This window comes from Panthera tigris, chromosome E3 (assembly GCF_018350195.1).
Source record: "Panthera tigris isolate Pti1 chromosome E3, P.tigris_Pti1_mat1.1, whole genome shotgun sequence".
In the NCBI taxonomy this organism is placed as follows: domain Eukaryota; kingdom Metazoa; phylum Chordata; class Mammalia; order Carnivora; family Felidae; genus Panthera; species Panthera tigris.
Window position 1 is genome coordinate 20,795,798 of NC_056675.1, and position 12,283 is coordinate 20,808,080.

The window sequence follows — 12,283 nt, forward strand, 5'->3', positions numbered from 1 at the left end:
TCAGTTTGGATTTCTGACTTCCGTTTATGTCATCTTAAGCCACCAAGTCAGTGGTAATTTGTTATAGCAGCAATAGGACACTAAGTGCACATTGCTAACACTTAATAAGCAAGCTCTTTCACAGAATTCTGATAAAGAGTAAGTGCATTCATTTATTTGTTCATTTATTCAGCAGCTACCGCCTACCTACTACATGGGGGGTTTAAACGCGAACTGAAAGCTGGCCCCGCCCTCAAGACACACAGAGGAGGCACTGGGTCCCTGGACATTTGTCACACGATACGACGATCATCAGTGTTCACACAGTGGTGGAGGCGACCAAGAGACTTCTTATGCAAAGGGAGAATTTATCTTTGCCCAACACTGACTTGCTCCATGATAGAACATTCTGCTTGCAGACTGATTCACACCAGAGTTGAAAGAGCTGTCGGGACATGTTTTAGAACAGCGGCCCCAACACCTAAAACAGTGCGTCAGAGGAGGGATACATCTCCTGCCCACGTCCAGCCCTGATTCCATCATTCATACGAAATGAAGGTAACAGGAACACTTACTTGCCTTTTGTGGTTGTAATGAAAACGAGATGCATGAACTTGTGCAAACACTTAGAATAGCACATGATCTGTGGAATGTACCAGATTGCTAAATGAAGAAAAGATAAAAATCTCGAGTCTAACGCCAAATCAGAATTTCCGGAAGCAGTGCCGGAAAATCTGCGTTTTAATCTCATGCCTACTCTGGGTGGGGAGCTGTGCACTAGGCTACCCCACCCCTCAGAGCCAATCGTTCAACCATTTCACATGCTTTTTGTGGTTTTGTTTCCTAAAGAAAAGGTTTATGAAGATTACTCTCTGTCAACACTATCCTTCCCAGACTCATGAGTTTTCTTACAGGGTAGCTCAAACTTCATTAAATGTACTCTTTCTTAGGGGCGCCTGGGTGGCTCAGTCAGTTGAGCATCTGACTCTTGATTTCGGCTCAGGTCATGATCTCGCGGTCCATGAGTTTGAGCCCCACGTTGGGCTCTGCACTGACAGTGTGGAGCCTGCTTGGGATTCTCTCTCTCTGTCTCCCTCTCTCTTTGTACCTCCCCCAATTGTGCGCTCTCTCTCTCTCTCTCAAAATAAATAAATAAACTTACGGTTTTTTTAATTTACTCTTTTTTAAATGATTAAAGTTGGTGTTTTATAGGGAAACATCCACGCGCACTCTACCTGTGTTGACTGCATATACATTCATTCATTCATTCATTCATTCATTCCCTCATCTGTGAGCTACTCAATGAGTCACACCCTGTGCCCGATACATGTGCGTTGGAATTACATTCCTTTCTGGAAGATGTGAAGTCTTTAACAGCAAATAGAAGTCAACAGGTCAAGTGTCCATGTGAGGGGTACAGAAAAAAAAAAGATATTCCAGGCAGTCAAAGATAGCTTTTCATTCAGATAACTCTCTAGCCTCAACCCTTCCTGTGATGGGTGAAAAGAAAAACTATACCTCCTACCTTGATTCAGCAGCTGCAATGCAGGGCACAACGAGACTACTCTCACTGATGCAAGTGGCCAGGGCCTAAGGGAACAGAAATTCCATATCAAACTCCATTCAGGGCGCAGGGAAGAGCTGAGCAGAGAAGGCAGAGGTAACAGGAAGCAGCAGGACAGAGTTCGGGGGGTCTCAGTGGCGTCCCAAACAGCTCGCATCCGGGGTTGGGATCCAGATCCTCACTCTGGCCCCTACTGGCTCTGGGGACTTGGGTGGTTCTGCAATAAACCATGAGCAGCACTCAAACTGTACTTCCCTGAAGGGTTCTGGAAGGATTACTCACATAATGCTTGACAATATTTAGCCTGACATCTGGTACATGCTTCTTTAAAAAGAAAGAAAGAAAAAGAAGGAAAGAAAGAAAGAAGGAAAGAAAGAAAGAAAGAAAGAAAGAGAAATAAATAAAGAAAAAGAAAGAGAAAAAGAAAGAAAAAGAAAGAAAGAAAAGAAAGAGAAAGAGAAAGAAAAAGAAAAAAGAAAGAAAGAGAAAGAAAGAAATAGAAGGAAGAAAAGAAAGAAAGAAAGAAATGAAAGAAAGAGAAAGAAAGAAATAGAAGGAAAGAAAGAAAGAGAGAAAAAAGGGAAATAAATAAAGAAAAAGAAAGAGAAAAAGAAAGAAAAAGAAAGAGAAAGAAAAAGAAAGAAAGAAAAGAAAGAGAAAGAGAAAGAAAAAGAAAGAAAGAGAAAGAAAGAAATGGAAAGAAAGAAAGAAAGGAAAGAAAGAGAAAGAAAGAAATAGAAGGAAAGAAAGAAAGAAAGAAAAGAAAGAGAGAAAGAAAGAAAAAGAAAGAGAAAAAGAAAAAAAGAGAAAGAAAAAGAAAGAGAAAAAGAGAAAGAAAAAGAAAAAAGAAAGAAAGAGAAAGAAAGAAAAAGAAAGAAGAAAGAAAAGAAAGAAAGAGAAAGAAAAAGAAAAAAAGGAAGAGAAAGAAAGAAAGAAAGAAGTTATTGATATTGGTAGGTTTGGGGTTGATAATGGTAGAGGTGGGTATTTTTGTTTCTGTCTTGTGTTGATTCACTATGGAAGTAATAAACATAATAAACACGTAACTCAAGTTCACTTACAGGTAAGAAAATACCAAGCGTCTATGTTCCTCCTTGCCTCCTTCACCGGACCACCCGAGGCACCTCTGTTTCTACCTCGACTCCGCTGACAGCTAAAACACCAACCGTGGAGACAAACGAGGCCTTCGCGATGCGCTCAAGGAGACCCTGAGGTCTCTTAAAGCCGTCCTTCCCTCTTTCCTGTCCTATTAGGACAGAGAGGCTTAGCTACGAGCCTCGTGATGGGACTTATTTAGGAAGTAATTGTCCATCCGCTGTAGCCCCTGATCCTGGTTCATGGATGAGGAGCTCCTAAGGATTGGGCAGAATGGGAAGACACCACTTGACCTGTGTCCATCAAACCTTAAGCACAAGACAAGCTTTTCCTTGTCTGGTCCTGGAGGATGTATAAGCCCTTGTTTTTTTAGAGCTCTATAAAACACCAGCAGTTTCGAAACTGGGGTCTCGGAGGCTGTCCCCCACCTCACGTCTGCTCCATTCTCTCTGCACCACACACATGCCAAACAATAGACCGTATTAGGAGAGCGAAATGCGCTGAATGAGCTCACGCATCGACTCATCATCGGGCACCTACCAAATTCAAGTTTCTTCATAGGTAAGTAGTGATGGGTGGCGATTCACCTAAGGTAGCCACTCTTTCTAGAGAATAGCGTCCAAATGTATCGACATCGGAGAGGAGCAGAGTGTGAAGGTTAAGGTCAAGGACCTGAGCCCAAGCATTTGGTTCAAGCTGTAGCCCAGCCACTCCATACCTGGGTGATGACGACCTCCATGTGGCTCGTTGTCCTCAGGTATAAACAAGGACCACATTATTGTCACGGAATAATAGTGTATATTTCACAAGGGTGCTCTGAGGACCAAAGCAAGTTCCCTTTGCGTCTACATGTTTGACTTTCTTCATGTATTCTCGAAGTAGAGTTGACATGCAATGTTATATTCGTTTCAGGTATACAACACAGCGATCGAACATTCTATACATTACTCCGTTCTGACCACCACACGTGTGCGTTTACACACAATGCTACTACCGTATTTTTGGTTCTATTTCCTGGGCTGTACTTTTCATCTCTGTGACTTCTTTATTTTATAACCAGAAGCTTGTCATCTTAATCCCCTTCAGCTATTTCCCCCATCCCCCCCCCGCCGAAACCCTGCCATTTGCTACACGGGTGGACCTAGAACGTCTTAGGCTAAGTGAAATAACTCAGACGGAGCACGACAAGTACCGTATGATTTCACCTACGTATGGAATCTAACAAACAGACAAACACGCAAAACAAAACAGTCCCTTAAATACGGAGCACATGTGAGGTTTTTATAAACGCTGCTCAGGAACGAGATCTCGGGCAGCAGGTCTCTTGTCTGCAAAAGTTTCAGTAACACGGACGTCAGCAGTTCCCTGAACCTCTGGCTTGGGGAGATGGGGAGAGAGTGTGAAGAATTACAGAAGGCAAGAAGAAAGAGCTCTTGGAGTCTATTAAGGAGTCCCCACATATAGCAAAGAAATCGGTGTTCGGGAAAACAAGAGATCAATGTGCTGACTGAATCACTCAATTGGTTCACTCCCTTATTAGTGCATAGCCTGGGCTCTTGGCATTGGGGAAGAGAATGGATTTTTGTTGCTTAATTCCCTGTAAGTGAAGGACTAGTGAATTGTAAAATCCTGTTGCTTAACATGTAACATTAAGTATTGAACTACCGAAAAAAAAAATCAATTCCAAGTTTGGTTGTTGATTGGCTTTTCTCAGGGAATTGAGACTAACACGGCTTTATTGCTCTTGTCTTTAATTCATAAAACACTGTGCGTGAGACCCGTTAGCAAACATGTTTGCTATCTTAGAGCACACTTTCGGTTCACTGGCCACAATTCTACAGACCCCTTCATGGGCTCACTCACGACATGGTCCCAGTGGCTGCCCTGGGTGAGCCAGAGTTCTGGAAAAGACGTTCAGATTCCACCACCTTGCATGAGGATGTCAGCGATCCCACCACTTAGGAGTGACTCCAGTTTGTTGGGGGTGTTCCTTGACCATCAGCCCCCTGCCTTTCCTGGTCCCAATCAACTGCATATCCAGCCACCCTACACAGGCATTCAAAGCAATAGGACACTTACCTGCACCTGCAGGGAGTGTCTATAATCTCTTGTCTCCATAAACCCTGCAGTGCTATATTGGGACTATGTGACCGATCCCTGCCTGCCCATGGACTGCCTCTTCTAACTTCTAGGGCAACCCAGTCCACTTGAGTTGGCCAACTCTTGGCTTCTTATTCAGCCGTTCATGCCAAACGAAGGCAGACATCCGTATTTTTATGATACTGTTTTTTTTTGTTTATGTTGTTATCATAAAGCCTACTTCCCAGTGATTTTTCACAGTAATTACTGACTTTTTAGAAAATACAGCATAACGTGGGGCCAAAGAAAATGTACCAAAGGCCAAACTCTGAGAGAAGACTTCCTACAACCCCAGAGATGTCCCCTTCGACTACAGACTGTTCTCTATTCTTGAAACATCTCTTTTACAAGTTCCCTGATTAATTTCATTATCGAGCGATTCTATCCTTCCACGTCTCTTTTAAAATTGCTTGCACGGGGGGCGCCTGGGTGGCTCAGTTAGTTAAGCGTCCGACTTCGGCTCAGGTCATGATCTCACGGTCTGTGAGTTCGAGCCCCGCGTCGGGCTCCGTGCTGACAGCTCAGAGCCTGGAGCCTGCTTCAGATTCTGTGTCTCCCTCTCTCTCTGACCCTCCCCCGTTCATGCTCTGTCTCTCTCTTTCTCAAAAATAAATAAAACATTAAAAAAATTATTTTTTAAATTGCTTGCATGGGAGTGCCTGGGTGGCTCAGTCAGTCGAGCATATGACTGCGGCTCAGGTCATGATCTCATGGTTCAAGGGTTTGAGCCCCGCATTGGTCTCAGTGTTGACAGCTTGCTCAGAGCCTGGAGCCTCCTTTGGATTCTGTGTCTCCTTCTCTCTCTGCCCCTCCCCCCTCAGTCTGTCTCTCTCGGTCTCTCAAAAATAAATAAAATGTAAAAAAAAAATTAAATTTCTTGCACGATTACTAACTTAGCAGAGCCATATTGATGCTTGTGTTGGTCTGCTCTTTCCTCCTTCCTTTCCTTTTCCAGAAAATACTTAAGTGCTGAATGCGCCCCAGGCACTGAGTCTGTGGCCACACCACCCTGAACGCACCCGATCTCAACACAAACTTTGATTCTGAAGGACTCACAGGCAAGTGGGGTGGCTCGACAAAAGAATTAGGGTGCTATGAGATAGAGACTCCTATGGTAAGTGCCATAGGATTGGAACCCAGAAAAGGAATCTTCAACTCTACCCTCAGCCAAGCAAAGGAGGCTTCTCAGAGGAGGTGACATTTAAGGAGATTCTTGGCAGACGGAAAGAAGAGGAATACAAGGCTGAGAAGAAGTTGTTCAGGAAGATTCGACGCCATTGAAGAGATGGTAAGTAGGTCATGAGAAGTTATGACCTAGACCCTGGCACATGGAAAGAATGGAAGCATGCAGGGTCCGGCTCCGAAAGGGCCTCGTTGTCCTCATAGAGATTGTTCTTGATCCTGCCGGTGACAGGGGCCATTTGTAGGTCCCTAAGCTGGGAATGAACATGTTTCGCTTTGCTTTTAAGACAGTTCCCGCTGGTCTGTGGCCACACCACCCTGAACGCGCCCGATCTCATCAGAAATTTCCCTGTGGCAGCAACAAGGAGAACGAGGGGATGAGGAGAGAGAGAAGGAGAGAGGGGATGAGGCAGGTAGACAAGGTAAAAAATAACAAGGGTGATGGGAACAGGGGCCAGGACAGCAGGGATGGAGGGCAGGCAGCAGATCAGAGATGAATTTAGGAGAGAGACTTCTCCCAGGCGGACCTTGGTTCTCGTCTGGATCACAGTAGCGGCCTCCTGAGCGGTCTCCCTGCCTCCAGCCTCCTCCTCTCCAGTCTGTCTTCCACCACAAAGTCATTGTCAGCTACTTAAAGACTGTCCGCTCCCCATCACCCAGCACTGGTTCTTGGGGAGTGGAGGGGGACACTTTGTCCCCAAGGTGACATGTGACAATGCCTGGAGAGATTTTTGGTTTTCACAACTGGAAGGGCAGGGGTTGCTACCGTCTCCTGATGAGTATAGGTGGGGCTGCTGCGCTAAATGTCCTTTAGTGCAAAGACTTAGCCAGCCCCGAAGTCAACGGGACTGAGATGGAGATACCCTAAAAAGCTTCGGTCTAAAATCCCAAACTCCAGGGCGCCGGGGTGGCTCCGTCGGTGAAGCGCCAACCTGGGCTCAGGTCATGATCTCCCGGCTCGTGAGTTCGAGCCCCGCATCAGTCTCTCTGCTGACAGGTCGGAGCCTGTCAAGGTCGGAGCCTGGAGCCTGCTTCGGATTCTGTGTCTCCTTCTCTCTCTCTCAGCCTGGAGCCTGCTTCGGATTCTGTGTCTCCCCTTCTCTCTCTCTCTCTCTCTCCTTTGGTCGCAATAATACAATGTAAAATTTTATGGGTACAAATCTGTCATTTCCTTGTCAATTGTTTTTTCATGTTTTACGTCTTTTTAATGTTTTTCTTTATTTTTGAGACACAGAGAGACAGAGCCCGAACAGGGGAGGGGCAGAGAGAGAGGGAGACACACACACAGAATCTGAAGCAGGCTCCAGGCTCTGAGCTGTCAGCACAGAGCCTGACGTGGGGCTTGAACTCACAAAACGTGAGATCGGGACCCGAGCCGAGATCAACAGTCAGATGTCAAGCCGACTGAGCCACCCAGGCGCCCCTCCTTGCGATCACTTCTCTTCACCCCCTTCCCCCTTCCACTGCCCCCCACCATGAACGATGTGGAATAGAACCGACTTTTCAGCTGTTGTACAAGCAAACGTCACCGTGTGTACATGGGCTTTTCTTTATTGCCTCTTAACACATTTCAGTGCAACTTGGCCTTGGTGCCCGACAATCTGTCGTGGACATCATTACGAGTCAATCGTCATATTCTTTTTTTCTCATTTATTTATGCAAATACATAGAGAGATCTGTAACAAACCAAACAGGGATCGTCTCTTAAGTGGAAAATTTGCCTCTCCTATTACAATGTTTCTCTTGCCCTGCTCACAAATCACACAACAATATACCCTTTGCTCCCAAAACCGCTGTAAGCTCTTCTCTGCCCTTCTCATGTAATTATTTGCAGATTTACCACCACCCCCACCCACATCCGTTTCGGGGTCATTGTTTGCTTAATAAAAATACTACCGTGTGAAACACATTTCTTTACCTTTCTCTTCTTCCTCAACAATGCCTCATAGAAATCCTTCTGTTACAGCTATAATTCACTCTTTAAAGTGGCTGCAAAATGTCCCATTATATAGATTTTTCAACCTTTCTTTGTCATCCACATTTATTTTCCGGCTACAAGCAAGGCTGCTATAAACATCCTGGTACATGTGCCTTAATTTATTGATGTGTTTTATTACTAGGGGTTGAATTCCCAGAAGTGGGATCGTTGGGTTGAACAGCATGTGTTACTTTTAATTTTAAAAGATACTGCCATGTTACTTTCCAAAAGGCCTGTAAAAATTTATCCTCCTTCCAGTAACTTCTGAGCGCGACTGTTCCCCGCATACCCACCAGGGGTAAGTGTTAAAAGTTTTCATTTTTGTGGGGCTTCTTTTGACCAAACCCTTGAAAGCAAAGTGGTAATCTGTTGCTACCCCGACCAATGAATGGTGGTAGCGTCTGACTATGAATGAGTCTGAACACCTACCTCCCATCATATCAAATATACATCCCATATCCACCAGAGACTTGCACGTCCTTAGCATTATATGTCAAAAGAGCCAAAAATTCAAAAAGTCCGCATCAGGTGGAGAGCCGATCGACTTACAAATAGAATTTGAATGAAAATCTTAGAAGACAATTGAAGCGGCTACATTTACAAATTCTTAGGATCATAAAGCCTTATTAATTGGAACAGGATACCCAGAGACTGAACGAGGATATACAGGCAATTTGACTGAACGTAATTTTACTATACATATGTCAAAACATCTTTTATTTCTTTAGGTTTATTTATTTTGAGAGAGAGAGCAGGGGGGGGGCAGAGAGCGAGGAAGAGAAAATCTCAAGCAGGCTCTGTGGCTGTCAGCGCAGAGCCCAACGAGGGGCTCGATCTCATGAACCATGAGATCATGACCTGTGCTGAAATCAAGAGTCAAGACGCTTAACCGACTGAGCCACCCAGGTGCCCCAAAACACATTTTAAATAAAATCAGAAGGCAGAACAATAGATTCAGAGGGTATTCATAATGAGATAACACGCAATGTCTAAAAATCTGTAATGGTCCACGAACTCTTTCCTGTTGACAATAAGGAGTCCAACTACTCAATAGAAAGAAATGGACAATGCCTTTCAAATCCCCAGAGCAAACCCAAGGGGCCTGGGGAAAAAAATGTACAAGGATTAGAGCTAATTACAAAATGAACGCGTGATTATTGCAGGTTCTACCAGGCAGTCAGGGGGTGAGGAGAGGATATAAATACCCATTTGCCTCTCTCTTGCTGCCCTCTGATCGATTGTCACTGATGCCCATGGGCCAAAACCAACTGGAAAGCTGAGAGCAAGGGGGCCCAAGAATCCAGCGCATAGACAGAGGTCAGCCTCCTGAGGCATGGAGTCAGACAGAATAGGGTGGACTATGGGTCAGGTTGAGAGGCAAGCTGAGAATAAACCAGCACTCCCCTCTTACCACTTGCCCTAATCCCCAGAGACGGAGTGAGGCCTATGAATGGTTCTGGGTTTATTCTATTCGAATCTTTGCTGTGCGCGTTCTTATCACCACTTTTGCCCTCAAAAGCTAACATATCTGATATTTAAATAACCTCAGCGGATCAACAAAGAAAAACCAAAAGGAACATCCAATAGAAAAAAAAGTACAGGCCAGGGCACCTGGGTGGCTCAGTCGGTTAAGCGTCTGACTCTGGCTCAGATCATGATCTGGCGGTTCGTGAGTTCGCGCCCCATAGCGTCCTCTGCAGGGACGGCACAGAGATCCCTCCGGATCTTCTGTCTCCCTCTCTCTCTGCCCCTCCCCACTTATTCTTTCTCTCTCTCTCTCTCTCAAAACTAAACATTAAAAACATTAAAAAAAAAACAAAAAAAAAACAAAAAAACTAGGGGACATGAACTGACAGTTCACAAATGAAGAAAAACGTATGGATAACATAGGGCTAAATGAATCAGTCTATTTTGTAATAAATTCCATGCAAATTAAAGCAACAACAAAATGCCATCACTCATCTATCAAGTTGACAAAGAATAAAATTATATATGGGACACTGTTGTCGATGCATTCACTGATGGTGGGAAAATAAATTGTTTTGTCCTTTCTTGAGGGTAATTTGGCAAGATACATCAAAAGGCTTATAAAAGTCTTTATATCCTCTCCGAATTACTTCCAGGAATTCCTCCAAAGGAAATACTCAAGACTGCACACGTGATATTATCACAACATTATTTATAAGAGTGATAAATTTAAGAAACATAAATATTCACAATAGGCTTGTGTGACAAATTATGGTACAGCCATATAATGAAATATTAGGAAGCCATTAAAATCATGTTGCAGAGAATACTTAGCATCACAGGACAATGCGTATGGTATTCCATTACGCAAAATCATCCAAATGTAAGCCAAGATATATCGTGTATTCTATGATCTTCATTTTGTAAAAAACAGGAAGTGTGTGTGTGTGTGTGTGCATAGTTTCAGTCTGTAAATACTCAAACTATATCTCTATCTGTCCAGAGTACAAAATACAGGTATAGACACAGAGAGAGAGAACTACATCTGTATATTTCTCTTTTTTTTTTACTTTTTAAATGTTTACTTATTTTGAGAGAGAGAGAGAGAAAGCAAGCAAAGGAGGGGCAGAGAGAGAGAATCCAAGCAGGCTTCATGCTGTCTGTATAGAGCCTGACTCAGGGCGCAATCTCATGAATGGTGAGAACATGACCAGAGCCGATATCAAGAGTCGGATGCTTAACTGGCTGAGCCACCCAGGTGCCCCTATATCTATCTATCTATCTATCTATCTATCTATCAATCTATCTCTATAGATCTATCTCTAGATCTAGATCTAGAGATCGATAGATCTATCTAGATCTATCGATAGATCTAGATTAGAGATAGATCTATCGATCGATCGCTCGATTGATAGATACATAGATATATCTATAGATACATAGATAGATAGATCTCTATCTAGAGATCTCTATCTAGAGATCTATCTATCTATATATCTATATCTATAGATCTATAGATCTAGATATAAAGAGGAAGGTAGATACTGCAAGGAAATAAACAAAATGTTGACCGAGGTTCTGTCTGTGGTTCTACCATTTTAGATAATGTCCATGTGCTGTGGACTTCTTTCCCCACAATGAACATATTTTGCTACCTGTATGAATTCTGTGGGGACAGCACTTATATCCGCCAAGTCATTCTCTATTTGGCCACATGCCAAAGGCCATTTCTCCCTTATGTGTCCGTTGAATTGGTAGGCATGCTAAATCCCAAATAAGATTCCTAGAATGTGAAGAAGACACATCAGCACTCTTCCAAATACACCAGTACGCCAAGCTCTACGGAGTTAGCGCCTCGGACGATTATCCCACCGATGCAAAAATGAACAGTTGGATTCTTAACAACCTATATTCTGGAGGATAAAATGCGATCACACCTCTCCGGGCAATCCAACCTCAGAGCTGGGTGTTCTCCTGGCTTTCTCACGCGATCGCTAATGGACGAACCAGCTCTCTAATAAACGGAATGCATTTGCAGGGGAGAACTGAATGCGAGACCATGCCTCTGTGAGACCGGTTTTAACTTCGGGGCTCTCGGTCTGTACGTGCCCAAGAAGGCTGTATGCCACAGCACAGAAATGGTGGACACCGTCATTCCTCCCAGGCTGCAATGGTGTGCTCCAGACGAGGCAAACCCTCCCATCGAAATCCATATTTATCTTTGCGATGCTAAAGTCAAGTAGAAAGTTAGAGCCCCTTAAAAGAGAGGATCCAGTCAGTAGCGTGACAGAGTTCCCACCGCAGATATCGCTATGCCCCCGGTCTTATCATGGCCAAGGAGTCACCGATGACTAGCCCCGGTGTCACAAAGGCTGCTGGCTCGTCAGCGAGGGGCTGGAGCATGGGAATAAGTGAGTGAGACAGAGAACTGGTGTCTTTCCAACTCCTGGCCAGCTAGATTGAGCCGGGCCAATCAGAGCAAAGCTCACAAACACCATGCTTGGGAAAAGGGGCCACCGAAACTATTAAAGGCATAGGAAGCAGATTAGCTGTCACTGTGCATGGGCTAAGCTGTAGTTCCCTGTGAGCTGCATGGATCACCTGATGGGGGGGGGCCACTACACCCATCACCTGTCTTCGTTCACATCCGGTCTCCCCACTGCTGTTCCTGAGCCCCTGACAGCGCACCCCCAGAAGCTGGTGGGCAGCAAAACGCACACTAACGGCAAGAGACACATCACTTCGAAACATGTGCATGTGGCGTCTACACCACCTCCAAGCTCAGCTGCCTATTTAGGCGCGGAACCATCTCCGGGCGCCTGCGAGGTTCGGTCGGTTAAGCATCCGACTTCCGCTCAGGTCATGACCTCGCGGTTCAC